A 24,321-nucleotide genomic window follows, 5' to 3' on the forward strand; every position below is an offset into this window, starting at 1 on the left:
AAAAAGCCCAAAATTCATCTCCCCATTCCTCACAATCCCAGAAAACTTTTCTGACAGCAAAGAATCACAAAGCCCTGTTCTCTTTGCTTCAGATTTCCAAGGAGTGCTCTGACTGGGACGTAACACAGCTCTCTGGGGTAAGAGCACACTCTTGGATGCTGCTAGTGAGGAGCAGCTGTGCCCTCTGCAGCATTCTCCTTGCCTTGCTGAGCCTAGCAAGGTGTTGAACAACCACCCATAAGAGCATGTATTGTTTTGTACCAGGTTTGCATTTACTCAGAAATTAATCAACATACTGGATCACACCAGTATGTGTGGGGTGCCACCAAAAAATCCACATTACCCTGGGGGGACCTGAGCCAATATTCATGTCAGCATTAAAGTGGATTGATCCCTGACTCCATAAAAATGCACAAGCTAGGGAATCATATTCTAAGTTCATCCCTGCACACCTTGGTCCAGGTGAGTGCCACCACTGAGTGCCAGGGCTTGACCTGCTATGTACATAAGAACACCCCCCCAAAAGTCACTCCTTTTGCCATGGATAAATATGACAGCTCCCCCTATCCCTCTCTTCTTCAGGGGGTGTGTAAGGCACAGAGAGAGGCTGACAGGGAAATTAAAGTCTGCAGTTGCTGTCCTCACCACCTGTTTGTGTTGCTTTCCACAGCCCATCTGGTACCAGTTACCGCACCTGAACACCTTTGGAGCAAGGCCCATCCATTTGAGAACAAAAGGACATTCCTCTTAAATTAAAGCATGGCTTTCAAATTCCTTCAGGTTTACAGTGCCTCCATCCCTAATCCTCCTCCAACAGCCTGTTGATCCCCAGAAGGCTCCTTTCCAGCCTGGGGATTCCTGGGTGCAAAAACACACCCTTGGTTTTCCCGTATCCGAGAGGAAGTGTTTGGAGACAGGCTTTTAACAGGAATGCTGAATTGTAAAGCTGAGCTGGGAAGGAAAACAAAGGTATGAAGGAATTAAAGCAGGGCTACAGGTGAATCTATCAGCTCAGAGGGATGGGATTGAAGTGCTGCTTGTGCAGAACGCCCTGCACACGTTTCTCCCTGCTAGGGGGTTTAACGCCATCACAAGCTCCATCCCTTATAAAGAAGGAGAAAAACCCTGCATGTCCCTCTCTTGACTCATCACCAAACCCTTCTCAAAAGGGGTCAGCTATTTCCCCCTGGCTCTGCTGTGCACCACACAACACAGCAAACAGAGCCTCAGGGCACAAACATCCCTCCAGATGCCACAAACACCGCAAGGCCAGCTGCTGGAGAGGCCAAAGACAACACGGCCTCCCTTGGAGTTACCCACTTCATGCTATTCTCTAACCTAAACCCTGCCTATGCAGAGCATATGAACAAATCAATAAAAGCCTTTGGGACCCCTTCAGAATCCCATCCAGGCCTCTGAAGCATCATTTCTGCCCAGAAGACAACACCCAGCTGCACGGAACACGAGTTCAGCCCTTGCTTGGCCCTGCGTGACAGCTACGCATGAGGAGGGGTGAGCACATCCCTCTGGGGAACAAGAAGAAGGGCCAAAGTCTGTAAAACACCAGAGAACAAGAATTAATTCCCCCTGCCAAGCACGTTAGCACAATTTGCCTGGTTTCCTCCCGGCGTAAAGCGAGACGCCACCGGTGATTCACGGCTCACCTCGTAATTACCGAGCCCAAAAATAGCCAGGACAGAAAGTGTCCGTGCTGGGTGACTCATGGCTGGGTCACTGCTGGCTAAAGCACCCCCAGTCTAGGCTGCCACGGAGCAGGGATGTCAGTCACCCCCTTTTTTCAGGACAGAGGTGACAGCAAAGCACAACCTGTGACAGGCAGCTCTGGAATTTTGGGATCTCCCATCACCGCACCTCTGGAACAGCACAAAATCCAAACCTCTACAGGAGTGATGTGGGTAGCAGAGGAAAAAAAAAAACCAACATGATATTAATCCAGAGCAGCACAGGGTTGGTCAGTCCTTGTGTCTTGCCATGTGCTGCTAAGGAGGGACTGCACACACCTAAACCCAGCCTGCCTGCGAATGTCACCTTGCTCTCAGCACTCCCTGGCTGCCTCCAGCACATCAGCAGGGTATTTCTTCTTCTCTGCCATTTATTTCTTCATCAGGAAACAACCCTGAACACTGGAAAATGGTATTCCTGGAAAATGGTATTCCTGGAAAAGGGTATTCCTAAACAATCCTGACAGCATGAGTGACTGGGGTCAGCAGAAATGGAGAGGAGAGGGAAACAGCTCTAAAGATTTTTTAGGTAGGCCAGAAGTCTTTTGTCAGTGTTCTTTTAATCAGAAAAATTTTATGACATGCAGAGTTCTCAAAAGCTGAGCAGCTTGCAAATGTGCCTCACAGAAAGACTGAAACGTGTGTTCTCCTCTCAGGAACCCAGTGCTGGAAAATCTGAGAATTCCATTGCCAAATCCCAACCTTCCACGCTGGGACTACGTTTCCTGTTTCCACATTTGCGTTTTCCTGTGCTATTTCTACATTTCCCCGTAACATGCAGGTCCTGGTGTCATACACAAGCGCACCAAAGCATTTTCAAGTGCTCCTAAATGATTCAGCAGGAAACATCCTGTTCTTTTTTCCTCTTGCAGCGAGGCAGATCGACACTTGCAGACACTCCAATCTCTTCTCCTCACTGCACAGTGTCTGCCCTAGTGCCTGTAACTATTGCTGGGGCACCACCAGGCAGCTCCTCTTGGGATGCCACATTGAAAAAAAACTCACCCAAAAAAACAACCCCAAAAAACCCCCCAAAACAAAAAAAACACCCACAAAAATGAAATTAAATTAAAATTAAAAAAATCAGAGTTGAAAACTAAATGCCTTTGTAGTAGTTTCAAGATTGGTATTTTTTCATCAATACGTACAACCACAACATACTTTAGATTTCCAGTTTGCAGGAATGCTTGTGCATACTTGCATTCATTCCAGGTCAGAAGAAAAGCTAATTTCCAGATGGGATTTACATTGTGTGGGCAGTTTGGAAAACTTTTGACCAGTTCTATTAAGTCCAGAACCAGCTATTATAGTTCATTAATTGGATTAGAATCGAAAGTAAACCATTGGATTTAATTAAGGGCGGGACAGAGACACTTAACCACAGTATAATGTATGGTAAGGCAGCAAAGATTTGTCACATCAGTTATAGAAACTGTAAACTGAGAAAGGATTCCAGGAAGAAAATAAAGAATCACACTCTGATCACACCCTTCAAAATAAGAAGTTAACGTTTAAACACAGATTTAAGAAGAAGCAAGACAAATGATTTCACAGTGAAAAAAAAATAAACTATAAATTAAAAAGGCAACAACTCAAAACTCTTAAAATATAAAAAAATACTGCAAGCAAGTGAAAGTTTTATTCAGACTGGTGGAGAAAGAAAGGAAAGGAATAGAAGGGAAAGGAGCAGGACTCTTTATTTGGTTTAAACTTCAATTTCATGAAGCTTGAATATAAATATTTCTGGGTGTTCCCCCAGCTCTGGGCAGGCTCCTTTGCTCAACATCAGCCATCCAGTTTTCAGCCCATCACACACTCCCAGTCCACTTTAACTCACGCTCCGCTTTGCTTTCGATTCGTGACATCCCTCTAAAAACACCGCAACGCTTTGCGTGCAGGGCAGCTTTGTCAACTGGCATCATAAAAAACACAAAACCAAAACCCAGAAATGTTTAATCAAAGCAAAACCAAGGCTCCAAGCAGAGCAATGGGGACACACAGAACGCACATGGTGACAGAGCCCTGCCTCGCTGATTTGAGACAAAGTTCACTGGTTTTCCACCCCGCTCATCCCAGGGGCTCCTTGTCCAGCAGCAGCATCCATTGTCTTTGCCAGATGTGAGCAGGGACAGAAGAGGGGCAGGGGGCCATAAATGGATAAGATTTCATGCCCAGAGCTGCCTGAAGTATCTTCCTTTCTAAAATCTCCCAGGAGAGAATGAACTCCAGCTCGTGCGGATTTCTGCACGCAAGAGAATTATTTCCGAATAAGTTAAACAAGGTTTAACTTCAGGGCACACAAATGCTACAAAAAGAAGGTGTAGGGATTCCACAGCAGCCATCACAAATGTAAGCAATATGAAGTGAAGGTAACAAATAAAAGTAAATATGTTAAGGTAGGAGATGCCTGTTAAGTCATGTACTTCACTACAGCAGCGATAGCAAGCCCAGCTGTACAACACTGAAAACAGCAAGTTTTTATTCTGAGTACAGGTCAGAATATAGAGATTTTTGAGTTATCATTTTCTTCTCATTACACAACACCAGCTAAGCTTTTCTCCTCACCTCTACTGGTTTTTATTTCTGCACTATCTCAATGTTTAAATTATTTCAATTACACAGAAAATTCAAGTATCCAAAGTTCCAGTCTTATTAAGAGCATCAGGAATACAGAAAAAAAAAGTAACAAAGAAACAGATGCTCGATTTCCTTTAAGAGCCATCTCTTGTGATTATCTTGCGGTCAGGTTCAAGTTTTGCACATAAATAAGAAGTTGTTCTGTGCATGAGCACGAAGCTTCAGAAAGGTGACACCGAATTTTTCATACTAAACCTGAGTTTCAATGTTAAACAGAAAAACATGCATATTTTCAGTGTTACCCGTGGGGCTACAGCAGTTCCTCTCCAAAGGGTCTGCAATGTGGGACCTATCAGGGTGATTTTTAGCTGCCTGCACACAAACAATTACAGATCATTACAGAGCTGTGAACGGCTGGGATAGCAGGGAGAGCCCTGTATCCTTTGGAATAGGATAATAAATACCTACTTTAATAAATACCTACTTTATTCCTTTAATAAAGGAATAAATAATTTAATAAATCTCTGCTTTTTTCCTTTAACACTATTTAGCCTCTGTTCTAGGTAGCCTCTCAAATGACCTTATTGAATTTGGCTCAGCCTGCCAGGAGCTGCTGAGGTCCTGCACAGCCACAGCCTCACCAACGGGAGGATGAAACCCTGGCTGTCCTCCCTCAGGAGCAGAGGGAGCTCCCACCTGCACCGTGGCCAAAGGAGACATTCCCAGGTGGGATTTGAGGCACAGCACAGTCAGTGACTCTTGGGCCCTGGAATGAGGTCTTGGGGTTGTCACTTTCCAGGTGGAGAGTCTAGAGATGCCTCCAAGCTTCTGAGAAGAGTTTCCAGCATGCAAACAATCTTCACCCAAACTTACCAGGTACTGGGGGCTTGAGTGCAGAGGCTTTCCCTGTGCTCTGGTCTGCAGGGATAGAGTCCCATCAAAACCCCAAGCTGCCTGCTCCTGACCCACAGACAGGGTAGCACGAGAAGCCAAGAGCTCTATCCTATCTTATGTAAGCCAGAACTCCTTTTCAGGGTGGTTTCAGCTCTGGTGCTCTGTCTCTCATCTGCTGGCAACCTGTAGAGCACATGGGCAGTTACAGCAGCTAAGATGTGAGCCCTCTCTAACCATTTCAATGTTCCCACTTGCTGGAGCTGACAGAAGAAATTATATTTGGGGATAAAAAAAAAAAAAAAAGAGTAATCATGATCCCGTGGAAATCCGGAGAGTCTCGCTGGAAAGACTTAACATTCAGTGTTAATTATTGGGAGAACAACATTTGTGGGGGCAGAAGTTTACATCCTCCTCCAGAAATTGGTACAAAGCCATGGAAAGTCCCCCTGCATCCCACAGACCAGTCTGAGCTCTGCTGCAACAGTTCTGCTTTTATATTCACTGGAGTTTTCCTCCTGGGCATCCTACAGCTCATAAGGCACATGGCTTAGTCCTGCTCTTCTAACAAGCCTTTCTGATGGGTCTTGGGGTCAGAGTGTTCCCATAATACAATAAGCACTGTATGGATCTCATAAGCTCCAAGGCACAGTATGTTATGTGTTTGGAATTCCTTGTATGCTTTTATACTTTGTTTTACATATTGTAATTTTTATATGCATTACCGCATTGATCCTTGGAAAATTAATTTAGGAAAAAAAAAAAAACCCAAACCCCCAAAAAACAACAGACATAATCAAAAGCAAACACATACATTTTAAAGCCTGCCAGAGGCAAATCATGTTCTGTGAGGCTGCACTTTGTAACTGACAGAGAGACCAAACCACCAGGCCGTGGCAGAGCTCCAGCAGTGTGGATTCACCAGGGGATCCAAGGGGGCTGAGCTCCCCCATGTCCCCCCAGATCAGCCCCACGGTGCAGAGCCATGGCACAGGAGCAGAAATGCAGACACAGGAGCAGAAATGCAGACACAGGAGCAGAAATGCAGACACTGGAGCCATGGCACAGGAGCAGAAATGCCCTCACAGGGCTGTGCCAGCCAAACCCTACCATCACACCCCAAAGTGTCACACCCCAATGTCCCTGAGCTGCCACGGTGCCAGTGGCACCTCCAGAGCTTCCCAAGAGCCACTCAGCCTCCACAGCCCCTCCCTCACTCCTGGTTTTGATGTCTTGTCAAGGCTGACCTACAATAGAGGCTAGAAAGAGTTAAATAATAAAGTAGGGAGTTATTAGGAGCCCTCAATGGATCCACCTTGGGCAGCACAAGAGCCCAGCCAGGGCTACACCCAAAATGAACCAAAATGGTCACAAAATGCACAATCAGTCACAGGGCCTCTCACTTTTATCAGTTCTGCTCCATTTGCATACTGGAATTCATTGTCCAATTCCAGCTCCAGCCCATGAAGTCCCAACTTTTTTGATTTTCTCTCTTCACCCACATTGTTTGTGCTCTTGGGCCTGAGATTTGGATCATTTGTCCTTGGTGCCCAGCTGGAGCAGGAATTGTTTTGTCTCCCTGCTCTGTGCAGAGAGCTCACCATCCCCTCATATGGAGCCCAGACCCACACACTAAAGCAGCACAGAACCTGAAAAATATAAAAGCTCAAACCTGAGGCATCAGTTTCAGATCTGGATCAGTGCTTGAACGTGTGTGAACTCACGGCCTTGCAAGGTCAGGGGTTTGGCTTCCAACACCTCTTCCCATCAGCTCCCCTTCCTGCGTCCCGATGTTCCATCTTAGGAATGGCACAGATTCAGCACAGATCAAACTTCCCAACCTCCGCCCTGCTCCATCCGTATCTTCTCACTCCCAAAGACGCCTCTCCACGTTCTCGATCCCCTCCCTGTCCCAGTTCATTCCAGAAAAAAAAAAACAATAAAAATTTCTCCTCTCCTGTCCAACACCCTTTCCTTTCCCTCCTCCAAAGACTCAAAAAGCCAAGCTGTGGGACACTGATGCATATGTGGTTGCTCCAAACCAGCACATCAGAGTGTCCTCCAGAGCCACCACTGCTCTCAACTGGACCATGCAATTAACCCTTTCCATGCAGGAGCAGACCGAGGAGTCAGGAAGGCCAATATCCACATCCACCTGGATATACTCCACAAGCTGCCTCAAAGACAGGGGCAACAAGCACCACTGCAATTAGGACAGACAGGTTAATAATCCATTTTCCACACTCATATCCCCCTGGAGTGAGCTCCATGGGGTTACACATTATGCAAATGGCACACGATATTCTTTTCACCCACTCCCCATTGGATTTTCCTAGTGTCCCCTTCTCTTTGTGTACAGAAGTGAACCCCCAGACCTACAGCTCGCCATGAATCATGAACAGGTGGAAGCCATGAAGTGAAAACCTGGCACCTGAACTCTGGACAACACTGCTTTTAATAAATTTATTCTCGCATTTAGAGATAGTGGCAAAAAAATCCTCGTGAACTTCAGCTAGAAAAGCTTTCAACTAAGGAAAATCAGATATTTTTGCAACAAGCTGACTAGTGCAAAAATAAAGAGGAGGGTGGGGGAAGAAAAAAGAAAGGGTTTTTGTGAAGACAGAAAAGAGCTGCTTGGGGGGGGATATTTTTCCTGTCCACATATCCCTTGCAGATGAGGCACTTGGCATTTCAGCTGGCTCATTTCCAAAAGCCACGAGAGTCTGCAAATGCTCCCCAGCAAGCTCCTCTCAGGGGGAAAGACTGACTCAAGCTGAATGGCTCCATGAGTGTCTCTGCTCGTCCAGGTCCCCACTGTGCTGCTGAGAAGTGCCATTTCCAGACTGGATCTGGAAATTCACTTGGATGGGGTTTTTTTGGGACCTACACAAACAGACTGACGATGACCAGGGGGATGCACACGCCAGCTGGCTGCTCTGGTAGGCAGGAACACTGCTCCCAATGGATATTTCATCTGTGTATTCCTGGAACATCCAGGAGTGCAAACTGCATGGCACAGAATGGCTGTGCCAGGAGCAGGGGAGGCGCGAACGGCAGCGAGAACACGGCCACGAGTCTCCAAAGGCTGAGCTCCCCTTTCATTAGCATCCAAGAACAAATGGGTTTCAAGGAAATTGGACCACCACCACCCCTTCCTGAGCAAACTGGACTGGAGTTGCTGCAAAGCTTCACTTAGAAATCCATTATTTTACTGCTAATGGATTTTATGGGTCCCTCTTGATCGCAACTGGAAAAACGATGGCATCCGAGGTCCAGAAATAACAGAACTTGAGCATCCAGCCCACCTGCCTTTTGCAAGGGCTGAGCAACCTGACCAGGAGCACACTCCTTGGGTGAGGGATAAAGGACCTTAACAGCAGCTGCAGGAGGCATCAGAGCACGTAGAGCCAGAACAAATTTCTTCTTCCCAGGTCCACAGTGAAAACCTGCTCTTCTAAGGAGAATGGACAAGGAGGCCGCTGCTGGTGGCTGGGAGATTTTTGTTGGACATCCAACAAAACAGGAAGGCAGATGGGACAGAGGATGGGCTCCAGGATGCTCCACACCCAAGCTCTGCAGGACACAAAGGGAAACCAGGCTCAGAGCCCCCTCCATCCTCTGCCTCTTCTGGACGGCGAATGCATTTCACATTAGCTAATAAATTGCTACATCTTATGTTTCTTAGCCTGCTGGAATGATGAATATTTTGGAATGTATTTTGAATGGTTCCTTGCCAGAGTGGAACAATCATCCAGAAATCTGAAATCAGAAAGCTGAAGAATGGAAAGCCCTGTCTTTCCAGAGTTCACCGCAGTTTGAAAAGCACAACTCCCAGCAGAGGAGGCGAAATAATGATTATGAGAGATCCTGTGAATTGAGGCACACAAGGGATATGCTGGAAGTGACAACCCTTAACATGGAGTAGTAATTTTTGCCTCCAGGTGATGAATATATTATAGAATATCTGTTTATTCCTGCCCTTTATCTGCCTGAAACGTTAGACACTCTAACCTGGAGGATTGGACAATTTAGGGGACCTGTGCAGAAATGTGAGATATCTCAGCCACAAAACACTGCTGTTGCTCTGGTGCAGGGTTAGCAGACAGCTGCTGCTGCTCTAGCAAAATTTAACACAATTTAAGCCTTTTATAAAGGAATCACACCCACTGCCAGACCAGCCAAATCCTCACCTACCCAGGACTATCTCAAGACCAGCAAAAGGTAGCACAGCTCACCCAAATCAGCTCATGTGCATCACCAGGCACCAGGCTGAGCCAGCTCAGCACAAACCCCAAGCCTGGATGGAAAGTCTCCATGGATGAAGGAGCCCAGAAGTGGTCTGGTCTCACTGGAGCAGCTCCAAGAAATAAGCTTTTCTCTCCCCCATAGAGATGGGCTGTCTAGACACATTGGCAAGGCTGCGCTGCCGAATTTGCAGTGCTGCATCCTTCTCACATCCAGCCTGTCAAATACAGCAAATTCCTGTCCCCCAGCCTGTTAGCATGGGCATTTTTTCAAACTTCCTTGTGTTACTCACGTCCAGAAATGCCATTATGTTTAATGAGAAGTTTTAAAACAGATTTCTCCACACACGCAGGACGACATCTTAGATTTTCTTTATCAACCCTCTGGCAAAATAATCATTTCATTAAATATTTTTTGCTAACAACTAAAGTAAAAATAAAGTAAATCGAGTATTTTTAAGCCAAGAAACACTGATATGTGAATATGATTTGCAATGGAAATGTAGAAAAAAAAATTGTTCTCCAAATAATAAAAAAATACTACTCAGCAAAACCTTTGGGAGTTAGGTGATGTTTTTCACTGGAAAAACAATGAGAATATTTAGAGAGAGCCTAGCCTCAGGACCATGTCCAACACCACATAGAAGTGCAGATTTAAACCCATCCACATCAAAGCTGCCCTGAAATGAGCAAATTACCTTCCACCAGATTCAAGACCGTAGGGGTGATTAGTGTGGGTCACACAGATTTCTCCATCCTCAGAGGTCCTCAAAGCAAAAAGAACATGAAAATTCCATATGGCCCTGGAGTAGAGGTGCACTGCCAACTCTACTTGTTCATAACACATCCAGCAGCCCCATGCTTAAGTGGGGTGCAGACAAAAAGCAACTCAATAAAATAAATAAATAAAAGTGTGATTTCAATAAAATCAATCCAAATAAATCACAGGTGGGATGCACTGGCATTACCTTCACAGCACAGAAAAAAAAATAACAGCAAGTAATGAAAGCACTTTCAGTGTGTGGTATAAAGGCACACAGAGCAGCTGTTTCATTTCAGCTGTATATAGACAGAAGTGAGAGCTGGGGTGTTGGTGAGTCCTGCAGCCCCATTTCCCAGCCACTGCCAGTGCCAGCAGGGCACAGAGCCTCAGGTCCCCCCACTGCTGCACTGCCTCGCTGACTACTGACCCCATACCTGGGATTTAGACAGATTTGGACAGAAGCACCCATGGTGTTGGAGCCCTGGATGCTGAGAATTGTAAACTTTCTGTGCTTAAAGGCACAAACCCACAAGAGAACATGGCATTATCCTGAGGCCATGGAGAAGGCTTCCAAAATTGATAGACAGCACTGGGATTGTGAGTGTGTAGTTGGTTAGAAGTGTGTAATATCACAGGATGGAAAACTTAAAGTTTATGGTTTCAGAATAGCGAAATAAATATGAAGCAAGGTGGAGGTTTGAGGGTGGACGCAGGTTGTTCTTCTTTACCTTCTTCCTTCTTCCCCATGGGTTTGAGTGGTGTTTTGTAATTGGGCAGAAAAGTCTGCATTGTGGCCTTTGAGTGATCAGTTATTGGGTTAGAAGGGAAAATAATCTAAGTGTCAGTTCTTAATTGGATAGTTTAGACTTAAAAGACCTTGTAACAAGAGATTGTGAGCCATTTTGTGCCTTCTAATGAAAAGCTGCAGAACTCATGGTTGTGAGACTTTCACTGATAAGAAATAATAAACACTTGAGTCCAAACATGAACTAACATCTCAAGTGCCTTCAATCCCAATCCAGAGAAACTGATACCATGGGATGGGCTCTCTCTGCTTCACTGCAGCATCCCTCAAGGGGACTTCTGAAACCACCTCATCCCTAGGAAAGAAAGCTCAGCTGCTCCTGGCTGCTCACAGAAACCTCAAGAGCCTTCAACTTCATTCTGCCAGCCTCTGGTCCTGCGGGCGATTGTGCAGGTGGTTCCCTGTCAGAGGTGGCCTCTTCCCCCTCCCTCTTCTTCATGCATCTCTCCACACATCTCCCAGACCAGGCTAGCCAGCTGAATGCCCTCTCTGGGCATCCCCAGGGCCCAGCCAGATGCTGGACAAGCTGAGCTGGAACCAAGCTGTGAGCAACCAGAGGCTCCACCACTAGCCCAGATGCCTGTGGGCACATCCTCGAAGCGGCCTCACAGCCCAGCACACTCACACCAACCCTCCAGGCTCCCCTGTGGTCACAGAAATTGAATTCAATTCCTGCATGGGAATTCCTGATGTGCCAAGAGCTGTACGTGCAACCTGCGCAGAGCCTGGGTTTTCTGGTACAGGTCAGCTGCAAATGTCCTTCCACCCCAGGCACAAGGGACACTCCAGGGTGGTGCTGAGTGCCCTGAAACATCCCCCATGCAGGTCCTGGAAGATGCAAGTTGCTCCACAAAGCCCATTGCCATGCAGCATGGTGCAACAGAGATCAGAGCACCCAAAGAAGCCCAAACCAGCTGGGAGAGAACTAAAGCACCACGGGCTGGTCCTGAAATAGACTCTCTTTTTCTTTTAAGCACAGCTCATTAAATGTTTGCTGGAAAAACAGAAAAGCATTTTCCACAGAAGGGAGGACATCCAAGAAAAGCCCTTTTGGACATAAATTGGCAAGAGACTCCCAAGCATTTATCTTCAGCATAGAATGTGCTCTGTCAGGAGGGCTGTAACTAACAATACGCTGAAAAACACGCCACAGACTTCCACTGTATTTTACTTGGCGCTAAGGGGTTATTCCTCAACACAAAGTATTCACAACTGGCATCAGTTAAACGAGAAATTACAACCTTCAAAAGACCTATTTAGCATCAGCTGCAGAAAAGTATGGAATTTGCCATGGGCTTTGATGACAACAGATTATTCCCCATAAAACGCTGCGAAGGCGCTCAGCGACAATGCTCGGCACAAGCTGCTGGTTCAGCAGGGGGGATTGGGAATTCAGCACTTCCTGCCCCTTCTCAGGAGGCTGCTGCCTGCTTTGGGACTGCTCATATCCCTCTGCCCAGCTCTCCAGCTCGCTGGCAAGCTCAGCCACAGGGCTGGGACACAGCAAGCTGGTTTTTGCAAGGGGTTTGCTAAGCTATGGCTGCTAAGCTCTAAGCAGGCTGCAAAGATACCCTGAGCTCTTTCTCCCCACAGCTCATTAAGTTAAGGAGGAATATGAGGGAAGCATCCCATTCCTCCAGGCTGGATGGTCAGCTAGGATAGACTGAGGTCAACAGTGTGGAAGTTTAGGAGCTCCATCACCTCTTGATCCTGCACAACTCAGCCACAAGCCAGGACAAAAGGCAGCCTCCCTTCCCTGTCCCTGGATTATTCCTACCTCCCCAGCAGGAGGAAAGAGCTCTGCCACCAAACTCCTCAGGCTTTTCTCCACCCAGGCTCTGGCAAAGGAGAGCTCAGAGCTGGGAATCCCTGCTGGTGTTTCTCGGGATGAATGCTGAGTCCATGCAGAGTGAGAGAGCATGCCTGGGGACGGGAAAGGCCATCACTGGCTGTCTGCACTGCTTCAGGGCTATCTTTAGTTGACCTGGAAAAAGTGACAGTCCAGAAACAGTCCAGAAACAGTCTCCACCCTGGCTCTCAAAGGGGGCTCCAGAGAGGTCAGCCTGAGCTATGTTTTCCTGCCACAAACCTGGAGCCTGCTCGGTGAGCTGTAAAACGTCCCCATCCCTCTGTTGGCAAAAGCTTTTTTGTTTCATTCCCCAGACCTACACAGACAGGGATTTACTGAGTAGATATGCTTTGTCTACCTTGTCCTGGAAGGAGATTTAGCCATCCACAGGGCTTGTGCAGCACCAACAGAAAAGAAAGGGGAAAACGAATCCTTTTTGCAGGCAGCTGCAGCCTGCGGCACGGAGCCTGCCTGCTCCAGCACCTGTAAAACCCAGCCTGCACCAGTTAACCCCTGCAAGGCCAGCAGTTGTCACCTGGCTTCAAATTCAGGGTGTCTTACTGGACTGGGGACAGGGGAAAGCTTTTCCAAGGCTGTGCCACTCAGAGTTGTTCATGCACAGCAGGACCAACCTGAATATTCACGCATCCTGGATCCTCCCAGAACCGTGCTACAGGCTCCAGACTGGCTGTGCCTCCTCTCACTGCATTCTCTGCTCCTTTCTAATCTTAAAGCTAGCTGAGTCTCATCCTCCCACCGTACACACACTGACAGAGTTGTGCTTTTGTCATCCCAGGTTTTACAACGACCCCAGAATCTGACGCCTAAAATAAAAATCCTATAGATAATTAAAAGCCACAATCCTTCAAGCAATGCTGGGACTGAGCTTTGCTCTTGCTATGCCAGCATGACACATTCAGGTAGTGACAGTCTTCCCATAAAGGCTCTGGGTTCTCTGTTTAGTGAACCAGGCATCCTGGAAGCAATGGCCTGTTGTCACCATGATATTTTCTGAAAAATCCTCTTTGCCCAGGATTTTCTCCTGGGAAGCTGAGAGGACTCAGAGAGGAATGAAAACAATAATTATCTGATTGCTGCTCCTGTGTTTGCTGCTTTGGAATGTGGCTTGGACCTTGCTTACCAACAGGTGAATGTTTGATTGGTTCCATGTGAATTGTTTTAAATTAATGACCAATCACCATCAGCTCAGTCACGAGCTTTCTTTATCATTCTTGCTAGACTTCTGATGTATCTTCTCTCTTTCTTTAGTATAGTTTTAGTACAGCATTCTTTTAATATAGCATATCATAAAATAATAAATCAGCCTTCTGAGAAGTTGGAGTCAATTCTCGTCTCTCACCTCATCCCGGGGACTCTCACAAACACCACAGCCTGTCATTAGTCAGCTGTTTTGTTTTAATAGCTGAAGTGTATCAGCTAAACCCACCTGCAGAGGCAGGTGTTGCTCTAGGCACTCCCAGTCAGGCACAGAGCTAAAGGCTGAAATGCCCAACTTTAGAAAATGCACAGGAAAATCTCAGCCATTTCCCAGTTCACAAGTCAGATGGCAATTTCTAAAGGGCAGAGCCTGGAAGGCAAACCTTGGAGTCCTTTAGGGGGAAAAAAAAGCTTTTTGAATTTACTCTCCCAAGCCAAGATGATCAAGTGGGTGTCCTGGAATCCTGTTTTATTTCCCATTTCTGATGGGAAGGAGCCTGCCACGGATCCTGCCCTCCCAGCTCACACCCTGCTTTCACTCAGCACACAGCTCAAGTGCCCCCTGATGAACAGAGACACCTTCCTGAATCAAAACCAACAGGAACAAAACCCCAAGTCTCCACACAAAGTAAACCCAAGTTGTCTTTCGACCTAATCAGGTCCCAGCATTAGGAGCATTACAGGAGCTGGAGATGAAAATCTCCTTTTGAGCTGGAAAACTCATCCCCAATGAAGGATGGATGAGTTACTAAAACAAATATTACATTTGGTTCTGGCTAACAGGAGAGCTGAAGTACTCCCAAAGATTATCATTTATGCACAGCTGACTTCAAGTCCTCTTGCTTGCTGAGCCCAGGCTGTGATACACCCTACAGATTTCTCCCACAAACCTCTTCTGTTGGTCAGGCATTTGTTTCTTAGTCACTCTGGCAGTTTTATGGAATCCACCACCTGGGCACAGATAAAATACCAAAACCCTCAGTCCTGGGCAGGGGTTATACCCTATCCTGGTCACCTGCCAAAATCAGGGGTTCCATACTCACTGCCTGCCTCGGGAGCCCTGCTGCTGCACTCCCCCAGAGAGAAGGGTGCCCATGGCCACCCTAATCACAGATCTGCCCCAGAGCTCCACCAGCACTGGCTGAAACAGGCCAGGCTGCCCCAAAACAACACCATTTGAAATCCCTGTGACTGCCCAGACAGCTTTGGGGTGTCACTGGTTACTGGGACCAGCCTGCCTCACCTTCACCTACTCCCCATGCTTCCAGTTTTCACATAAAAAGAGCTTTGACTTCTCTCAAATCATCAGAGGAAATAAGGAAATAGAGGAAATAGAGGAAATAAGGAAATAAATGTCAAAGGCTTGAAACCCAAACACTTTAAAAGTTGCAAATGACAATAACCACAGGAGTTAGAGGAGGAGAAATGCCTCCTGTTGGCCAGAACAGAGATGCTGCTCCTGCACCATCTCCTGCTGTGCTTCTTGCCCTTAAACTGCAAAATCCAAAGAGGGGGAAAAGCTGCTGGAAAACCCCATCAAAGATCTGTTCCTGTCTCCTGGCTTCCTGTGCTCCCTGTGCCTTGCTCAAAGCCCAGCTTGCCACGCTGGAGCCAAGCGAACCGAGGACGTGCCTTGGTCCTTTGAAGCAGCCACAACAGAGAGAGAGAGGGGACATCCTCTCCTCAGGGACCTGCCACACGGGGCTGGCCCGGCCACCAGCACAGCAAAGCCAGCCTGCAGCGTGTGGCAAGCAGGAGACAGGCAGTGATGGGGAGGAAGCCATGGGGCAGAGCTCAGATCAGCCTCCCACAGGAGATGGGTGTTTTGGATTGTGCCCTCAAATCCCAAATCCCTCGAGGTGCCTTCCAGAAGGGCAGCCCAGCTCTCCCAGCTGGCTCACAAGAGGAAATGCTTACAGTGCAACGTGCTCTTTGCCTCTGATCTCATGGGAGTTTTTGAGGAATTGGCCAACTTCAACCATGTTTTGACCATTTGAACAGAAATCGTGTAGGTAATTCAGCTCCCGTTAGTTTTTTGAAAACCTGGTGGCTCAGTAAAAGGAAAGAGGATTATTAATGTCAGCAGCCAAGACCAAGTAGCTGGGTGAGCCCAAGCTTTTACAAGACACAAGAACGCAGAGTCTCACCCTGCTGCTCTAACAAAACAAAGGAAGATGCCAGCAGAGCTCAGCCCAGGTTGCTGCATGGGCATCCCTGGAGGTGCACAGTGGCAGGAGCAGCATTGCCACCTCCACATAACCCCCTCTCACCTTCCTGGTAAGAACAGGAGTGGAGGAGCTGACCGAGCAGACCAAGCTCCAGATTTTGGTGTTTTTAACTATTAATCGTGGGGAAAGCAGAGCTGGAGACGATGGGGAGTGCAGCACCAACTGTGCACCAGGGAGGGAATGCAGCCCCTGCTCCTGGGGGGACACTGGCCACCCCACCCCGGCCATCCGTGCTCCAGACCCCGCTGCCACAGACCTTCCTGAGGGCTTGGGCCAGCAGATGGCACCAGAATAACAGAGAAACCCCTCTGCACCTCCCCACAGCTCCGGCAGCCCCATCCCTTCCTCAGCACTGGCACCAAACGATGGCTCTCGGCTCTCTGTTTTAAAAGCCTGTTCAGAGATGACCTTCAAAAGTTCTACCATGCAAACTCCGGGAGAAAAAAAAAGAGATTTCAAACTGAGATACCCTGCCTTTTGCAGGCTTCTAAAATCTTTTTTTTTATTCCTGCATCTTAGGTGATGCTTTTAAATGAAACACAGAAACAAAGTATTTGCCCAAAGCAGCTGCTTTCTCCATAATCGCTTTAATTTGGAGAAGGCTTCCCCTATCCAGCCAGAACTGACAGAAGTTCTCTGCCTGCTGCATTTGAATAGGATCTGCATTTCTTGATGCAGAAGCAATTCACTTGAGAAGTGCCAGGCTACATTTTTAGGTAGGAAAGTCCCCTTCTCTTTGGCTCTTGTGACTGTCAACACTGTTAGAAGACAGACCAGAGCTGCCTCCCCAGCAGCTTCTGCTGTCAGATAATTACAACATCCCTGACTCCAGTGGGTTCAGCATCATCTCAACCCTCTCAAAACAAGCAACAGGACTGGCCCAGGCCAGGGTTGACATTTTTTGCAGGAGGTATCCACCTCTCTCTTGCACACCAGGTGTGCAAAGATTTCTCTCTTTACAAAGAAGATGCCCCAAAACAGAATTAACAGCCAGTGCACATCCTGCAGCAAAATCCATCAATGTCACAGAGAGTTAATGATGATCCTATTCCCACTCCTGCCTTGTGGTACCTCCTGATCATCAAGGTGAAATGCTTTCAGAAGGACCTGGGCAAAGATGATGGTGGTCTCTCCAGCACAGACAGGATTCTCCTAGGGAAATGCATTTTTTAGCCTCTGTCTCAGCTGTGACAGGTGACAGGATGTGTCACCTGTGGGCACTACGTGGTGGCACCAAACAGCCTGGAGCTGCAGCCACAGCTGTGCCTGGGGCAGGTCTCATGTGCTTAGGGAGGCACCAGGACAGACTCAGAACCTTGGATCCTGCTTGGAGGGTCTGGGACACATTTCAGAGACCACCTGGCTTTTCACACTCAGACTGAGGTTTGAACATGGCCCAGCCCAGCAAAGTCTTTAGAGCAGTTGGATGATTTTGATCTTTCCCCCACATCCCCGTTATTAATCACACTGAAGAAAAGTGCAATTCCTCCAAACCAAACCATTGCCAAACCATTTCTCGGCACACTTTTTACTCAATGTCCCTTCTAGGAACAGAGCACTTTTGGAAACCTCCACAGCTCCACACTCCTTGGCCAGCAGCACATCCATGACCACATGTCCACAAACACTGAGCTGTGGGGCTGGAAAATGACCCTGCCAGCCAGGTGGAGAAAGGCTCCCATTGCCACGGGCTCGGTGATGGAGCAGAGAACCAACCATGAGGGCTTTGTTTCATGAACCTTCCTGGAAGAGCTGCCCTCCTGCAGCTCTTTGGGCATTCCTGGTTCAGCAGCTCTCTCCCTGCTGGTGACAACTGAATGCACAGTGGGGTGTGAATGCAAGGGGTGGGTGACTGCTCTGATCATCCCAACTCTGCAAACCCTTCTGCTCCCTTCCCTTGGTGGCAGCCCTGCACACCCAGCCCAGGGAGTTCACCCCACCACTTCAGAGATGCTCCGTCCCACGAGGATGCTGAGCGCGTTTATCCCTCTTCCCAGCACTGTTTAGATTTGCAGCTCTCCGTTTTCCTCATTTTTTCCCAAAGCTGGCAGGGTTGCAGCTACAGGAGACACTGCTCACTCAGAGCCTCAAGCTGGCCAGAAATAGCAGAAATCACACACAACAGCCTGCTGCCTTCAGAGCTGTAGTAAACTCCAAAGAGCTCCTGAAATACAAGAGAAAGTTGGGCTATTCCCAACTGCAGGGCTGATGTTTGCCCTTCACAAGTTTTCCTATCTCTGTTACTTCTAATAGAGGGGTTTTGGAGATTTGGGATTTTGGAGATTTGGGACTGTCCCATAAATGTGAAGCAGCTGTTTCACATAAGGGCCTGAGTTATGATCAGAGATGAGGACATTGCTTTCCTGTTGTGTTTCTTGCTATGTTTTGGTTCAAACCTGTAAACAGATTCGCACCAAGTGGGGATCTGTGCTCTCCACGTGGTCCTGTGCTCTGGTTTCCTGGCAGGAACATGCCTGCAGCACATCTCCCACCCCTCAGCCCGAGCTGAGCTCTTCAGGGTCTGTGTGAGACTCAGCCACAGCATTTCACCCAGTTACCCCACTGGTGAGACCAATAACTCATGGCTGACAAAAGCTGCTCTTCCAAAAGGGCTTCCAGACATTCATGGATGCAGCAGCCAGCGCTCTCCTTTGGAGTTATTTCCAGTGATTACACAGCATCTCACAGCTAAAAAATGCATTTCCTACCTCCTCTGAATGCATGTCTGGCTTTTGCTCCCAGCCATTGGCTCTCATTCCACCTTTCTCTGATGGATTAAAGGCAGGGGGGAGAAAGGTTTCTACCTAGAAAGTCACAGAAATGTGGATTTGGCAGTCACAGCCACAGGATCCACAGCACTCTAACAGAGCATCCTTAAACAAGCTCCTGCTAAAGTCACACAGCCCCTGACACTTGGGAGGATTCCCTCCCCAAGATAGGATGAGCTGCATGCTGTTTATTCCTTGCTTGTCTCCATCAGATCTGTGATTGAAGTCTCAACAAGGTTTCCTTCCAAGGAAATCTCTTCCAAGATTTCCTTACCCTCTCTAGACTTGGGAGGATTTCCCTACTGCCTCACATCTGCAATGGCAGTAGGAGGGCTTGGAATTCAGTTTTTACTTGAGCCTGAGCACCTCTTCTTTCCTTCTAAACTGGAGCCAGAGCTCTGTTTAGCTTTTCTCTGGATTTTTCTTTTACTCAGTTTGCACCTTCTTGGCACACAGAGCCCACCTGGAGCCCTCCCCAGCGCAGGGAGAGGATGCCCCACAAACAAGGCAAAGCTGTAGGACATGCTGGGGGTGAAAAACATCTGCCTCTCATAAAGATGTGATGTTCTGCACGGAGCAGCAGAGCTGGTCCTAGGCCAGACAAGCAGATTTGCAAAAGGCATGGATCCACAGCGCTCCAAGGGAGCCTCTGTGCTCCCAGTTCATCCCAGATCCCATCCTGCCCTCCTGTCCAGGGAGAAACACTGCACTGTGACACGGGCAAATCTCTGTGATCTCACCAGAGGAGCATGGGCAGCCTCTTCCCCAACTTCTCCACTGGGAATCAGTGGTGGAGAGGAGAGGGATCCACCCTGCCAGGGCTCCCCCCAACTGGAGGCCTTGGCTGGTGCCAGGGCACTGGGCAGGAGGCTCTGCACCAAAATAGGCCATTAGTGAGCAACTGGAGCTCTGCATTCTTCTCCAGGCCCTGCATTTTCCTAACGGGAATGCCTCAGTGGGGGGGGGAAGGAGGAATTTACAGTTCCCTTCCAAAAACCAGTCTTTGTTTGTTTGATGGTTTTTTTAAATGATCGAGTAACTTGTGAATACATTTTCTGATGATTCCCACATCCTCCCAGCTGGAGAATGGCTCATGAACAGACTCCAAGCTCTGTAAATGAGCTTGTTAGTCATAAGTCTTCAAACAGGCTTGATAAACAACTTTCAGCCTGCAGGATATTCATCAACCATTCTGTCTGCCTGGTCTCCTGACACTAATTTATTATTTACAATGAGAGATCCTTCTCCTAAATCACAGGTGATTGTTTCTTTTTACTGATTAGTTGATTTTTTTTAAAAAATAATTTTGAGGGGAAACAATGAAAAACAAATCACAAACAAGCATAGTGCTGCAAGCACTTATTCCTGAGCAGTCCTCCTAGTTTCCATGACATGTATCAGAAGTTTTCCAAATGAAACAAACTCTCAGTAACGATCCTTTTTGGCCAAACACTCAAGAGCAGGCTGTAGCCAAGAAAAAGAGTGTGACCATCCCAAGCAGCCGCTGGGATTTTCACTGCCTGCCACCAAACACTCCAGGGACCTTCCAGCTGATCAGCACGTGCCGCTCCTTGCACCCCTTGGGCTTGTGGAGAGCCCAGCCACCCCAAGATGTTCAGGAGATTCACATCCATGTGTAAAAGATCGAAACCTGAAAGCCACCCCAGCCCATGGGTGGGTGGACACAGCAAACAGCTCTGGCCCCTAGGGCATGGGGTGCACCCAGCAGCACCAGGTGGGATCCCTGCAGGAACAAACCTTGCTGAGGTTGCTCCAGGTCTTGGAAGGGGATATTCTCAATGCTAACTCCACAAAGACAAGCAGATGGAATAGCAGTTTGCTGGGGATGGTGCAGAAGGAGGAGAATCTTCCCAAACTGCTATTACATAACATATATAGCCAGAAAATTCCAAAGCCCCTCATTAGGCCTCAGGGCTGTACCCAGGTATATTGGTAGGAAAACTGAGGCATAGCAAGGTAATCCTGGTCAAGTTATGGCAGTGAGTATAAAGTAAAACCGACCTCAAGATTCTGTGGCCAACACACAAAGGTGTATCTGAGCCACAAAAGACAGGCTGGGTCATCTGGTCTGATATTTGGAGGGAGAAAATCCCTTCTGTTACAACTGAGATTTTGAGTGCAAGCCTTTTCTGGGCAGGCTGCTCCAGCACCAGCACACACTCGACCCTAAAAACCTGCCCTGCAGTTCTCCCAAGTGGAGCAGCTCTCCTTGCCTGGGGAACACGGAGCAAACACCCTCCTCCAGGGGCTGCCTGCTGTGTGTGCATCAAACCCACACTGTGCTTCCACCCTCACCTCAGCTCCCATGGACAGACATGGGGACAGAGTCCCATCAGCAGTCACAGCAAAGGCAGCAGGATGCAGAGCTTGGCTTGAGAGCTTTTTCCTCTCCCTGAGTGTGAAATCACCAACACATTTCCTCTGACAAGCTCAAGTACTCTGCGCTGGACGGGCAGCGCTAGCAGCCCGTGCCTACAGCCAGCCTTCCCTGGGACACAGCCTGGTCTGCAGCCTTGCTGGTCCACAGGAACCATCCACCCTGAGCAGGAGCTCTGTGCTGGATTCACAAAGCCCTGCTGTGTGCTGGATTCACAGACCCCTGCTCTGTGCCCTCCACCCAGGGTACAGGTGATGCTGCAGGCAGGACGATGCACACGGAGTGCTGCCGGCACTTCGGGCCACAAGGCAGGGAGAGGGCTCTAAAGCTTAATGGGAAACCAGCCCAGGCCTGGTGGGGACAGGAGCTGCCTACAGAGCCACCAGCAGGGCCAGACCTTTGCAGCAGCAGCCCCAGAGCATTAACACTCTGTTTTCACTGTTACGGCTCAGGCACTTTTCCCTTTTAAGTCCAATCCATCCCCACCGAGCCCCGCCGCGGCTGAGCTGACACGGGGAGAAGTGACAGCTCTTTGAAAGCTGCAAGCATCCCTGGTTTGGTTTTTTTTTTTTCTTTAAACAAATGTGGATCGTATTAGTGACACTTCCAAAAAAGAAGATGATTTCCAGAGGCACTGAGCAGGTCTGAGGGCCTCGCTGGCACACCAGCTGCAGCTCAGCCCAGCTCTGCCACCACTCACTCAGCACAACAAAGCCCAGAGCAGACAGAGCACTCCAGGCTCCCCACGAGCTCAAATCCTCAACCTTCGCTGCTCCAGCACCTACTCTGAAGGGCTGGAAGCTGCTGCCTTCTGCAGTCACCCACCCTTCCTCCATCAGCACCCTGCTCTGATCCCCGTGCCCTGCAGCTCCCTCCAGAGCCTGATTCCATTCTCCTTTCCCAAGCCTGCCCACTCAGCAGCTGCTGCTGGCAATTCTTTCATGCCCCAGACTGGCAGGACCAAGAGAACTTTGATTTGCTTTGGTCAAGGAAGCCAGAGAAGTTCATCTGCTGGTGGGCTCAGAGCAGGAAGCAGTGTCCCCAAGCTGCTGATGAGTTCCAGCCCTTGGTGCAAGAGCAGTTTTGCTGCCTGAGCAGCTCATCAAGCCGTGGAGAGGGTCCCAGCCAGATCCTGAGCGTCTCTTTGGAAGTTTGCCCTGCCCAGCAGTCTTGCTGACTGGCTGGAGTTTCTCCTGTAGGAAAATTTCTCTAGCCAGAATGGGGGAAAAATTTGGGTGGAATATGAACTGGATGCTGCAATAGGATGTAGTGATTTGTTAAGAGTGCAGCTGGCTCCCTTTGCCTCTCATCTAACCTTCCCTTCCAGGAACACGAGGCACCAGGATGTCCTGGGCTGCCACCCCAAGGCAAACGTTCACTTCACATGGGCACGTATGAAATCCAGACTGTCTGGGACAGTGCTTTAAACTGTGCTGTAACCTCTTCTCGGCCCCTGGAGGTGAGAGAGGAGCCCAGAATGCTCTGTAAGCTGAATTGGATGCTCCCTGGCTTGCTCATCAGGCCTCTCTTGGCCTTCACAGACTCAACCTTGCAGATGCTTTCCACTGCAGGAGGTGCCCTCAGCTTCGGCACCACTGCTCCCTTCCTTTCTCAGCCAGAATCCTCCAGACTCTCTCACTGGAAAGAAACTTCTCTTTAATGATGCCCCCAAAGTGCCAGCAGAGAGGCAGGGCAGCTCTGCTGAGCTCCCATCCCCACCTCACAGCATCTTCCAGGGATCAGGAACAGGGCAGGAAAAGAAACATGGATTAGGAACACAGCACAGATTTCCAGGGCAAATCTATATTAACAATGCAAAGGTGAGCAAGGCCGTGACAAACTTCAAATTATCTCCAGCTAAGGAATGAAATGGATGGAATTCTTCCCTGTGAGGCCCTGCACAGGTTGCCCAGAGAAGCTGTGGCTGTCTCTGGATCCTGGGAGTGTCCAAGGACAGGCTGGACAGGCCTGGCAGCACCCTGAGATGGTGGAATGTGTCAGGGTTGGAACTGGATGATCTTTAAGGCCCCTCCAACCCAAACCATTCTGAAATTCCATAAAACCAATCAAAGCTGAGGTGCTGAGGAGCTTTGGGAGCTGTGCTGGCCCTGGACAATGGGAAAACTGTCCCAACACAGGGTGACAAAGGACAAATCCCTGCATTGTAGGGCTGCTACATCTACACCTGTGAGTTTCCACTGAGTCTGTAACACAGAGCCTCTGTAGAGATCTCCAGTGGGTGGTAAGAGGTTGGATTCGTGCTGCATCTCCCCCTCAGGAGGAGGCACTGCTGCCATCCTTCTCCATGCCCTCCAGACTGCCATCTCACCCCTCCTTGGAGCTGTCTGCTCTCCCACCAGAGCAGCCAGCAGGTTCTGAGGACATTTCCCCCATGCAGCGACCAAACAACAGGTTTTTCTTGGGGGAACCAGACTAAAAACCTGCTCCACCACCCAAGCAGAAGCTGAAGCCTTTCTGTACCCTGCATGTAAAGGCAAGAGGACAGTTCAAACATCAGAGCCGTGGACAACAGCTCCTCCAGCCAGACTGTGCTGAGTCTCGCTTCAAATCTCCATAATCCGCCCCAAAATCCAAGGCTCCTTTAGGAAATGCAAGCAGGGTGGGGAAGCAGCAGTGCAGTGATTCATCCTCCCCAGAAACAGAGGCCCAAGGCTGGAATACTGTGACACTTGGTAAATATTCGTGATGTACTTCATTATGCAACAGAGGCCCAGCAGGAACACAGCTCCCTCAGGGCTACTTAATATGGGTTTCAAAAACGATTAAATATATCATAAACAACTCCCCACCAGGAATAAACACCTATAATCCCATCAA

At 48.5% G+C, this 24,321-nt stretch overlaps 1 protein-coding gene across 2 annotated transcripts in view; it reads right to left on the reverse strand.

Moving 5' to 3' along the window:
* The window catches only part of PRRX1 (paired related homeobox 1), a 37,292-nt gene that overhangs the window by 7,182 nt on the left and 5,789 nt on the right, over window positions 1-24,321 (reverse strand). The gene's annotated exons all lie outside the window — the stretch shown is intronic.

Source organism: Melozone crissalis, unplaced genomic scaffold (genome assembly GCF_028551555.1).
Source record: "Melozone crissalis strain CALT ecotype California unplaced genomic scaffold, PUWL_Pcris_2 ptg000045l_1, whole genome shotgun sequence".
Classification (NCBI taxonomy): Eukaryota; Metazoa; Chordata; class Aves; order Passeriformes; family Passerellidae; genus Melozone; species Melozone crissalis.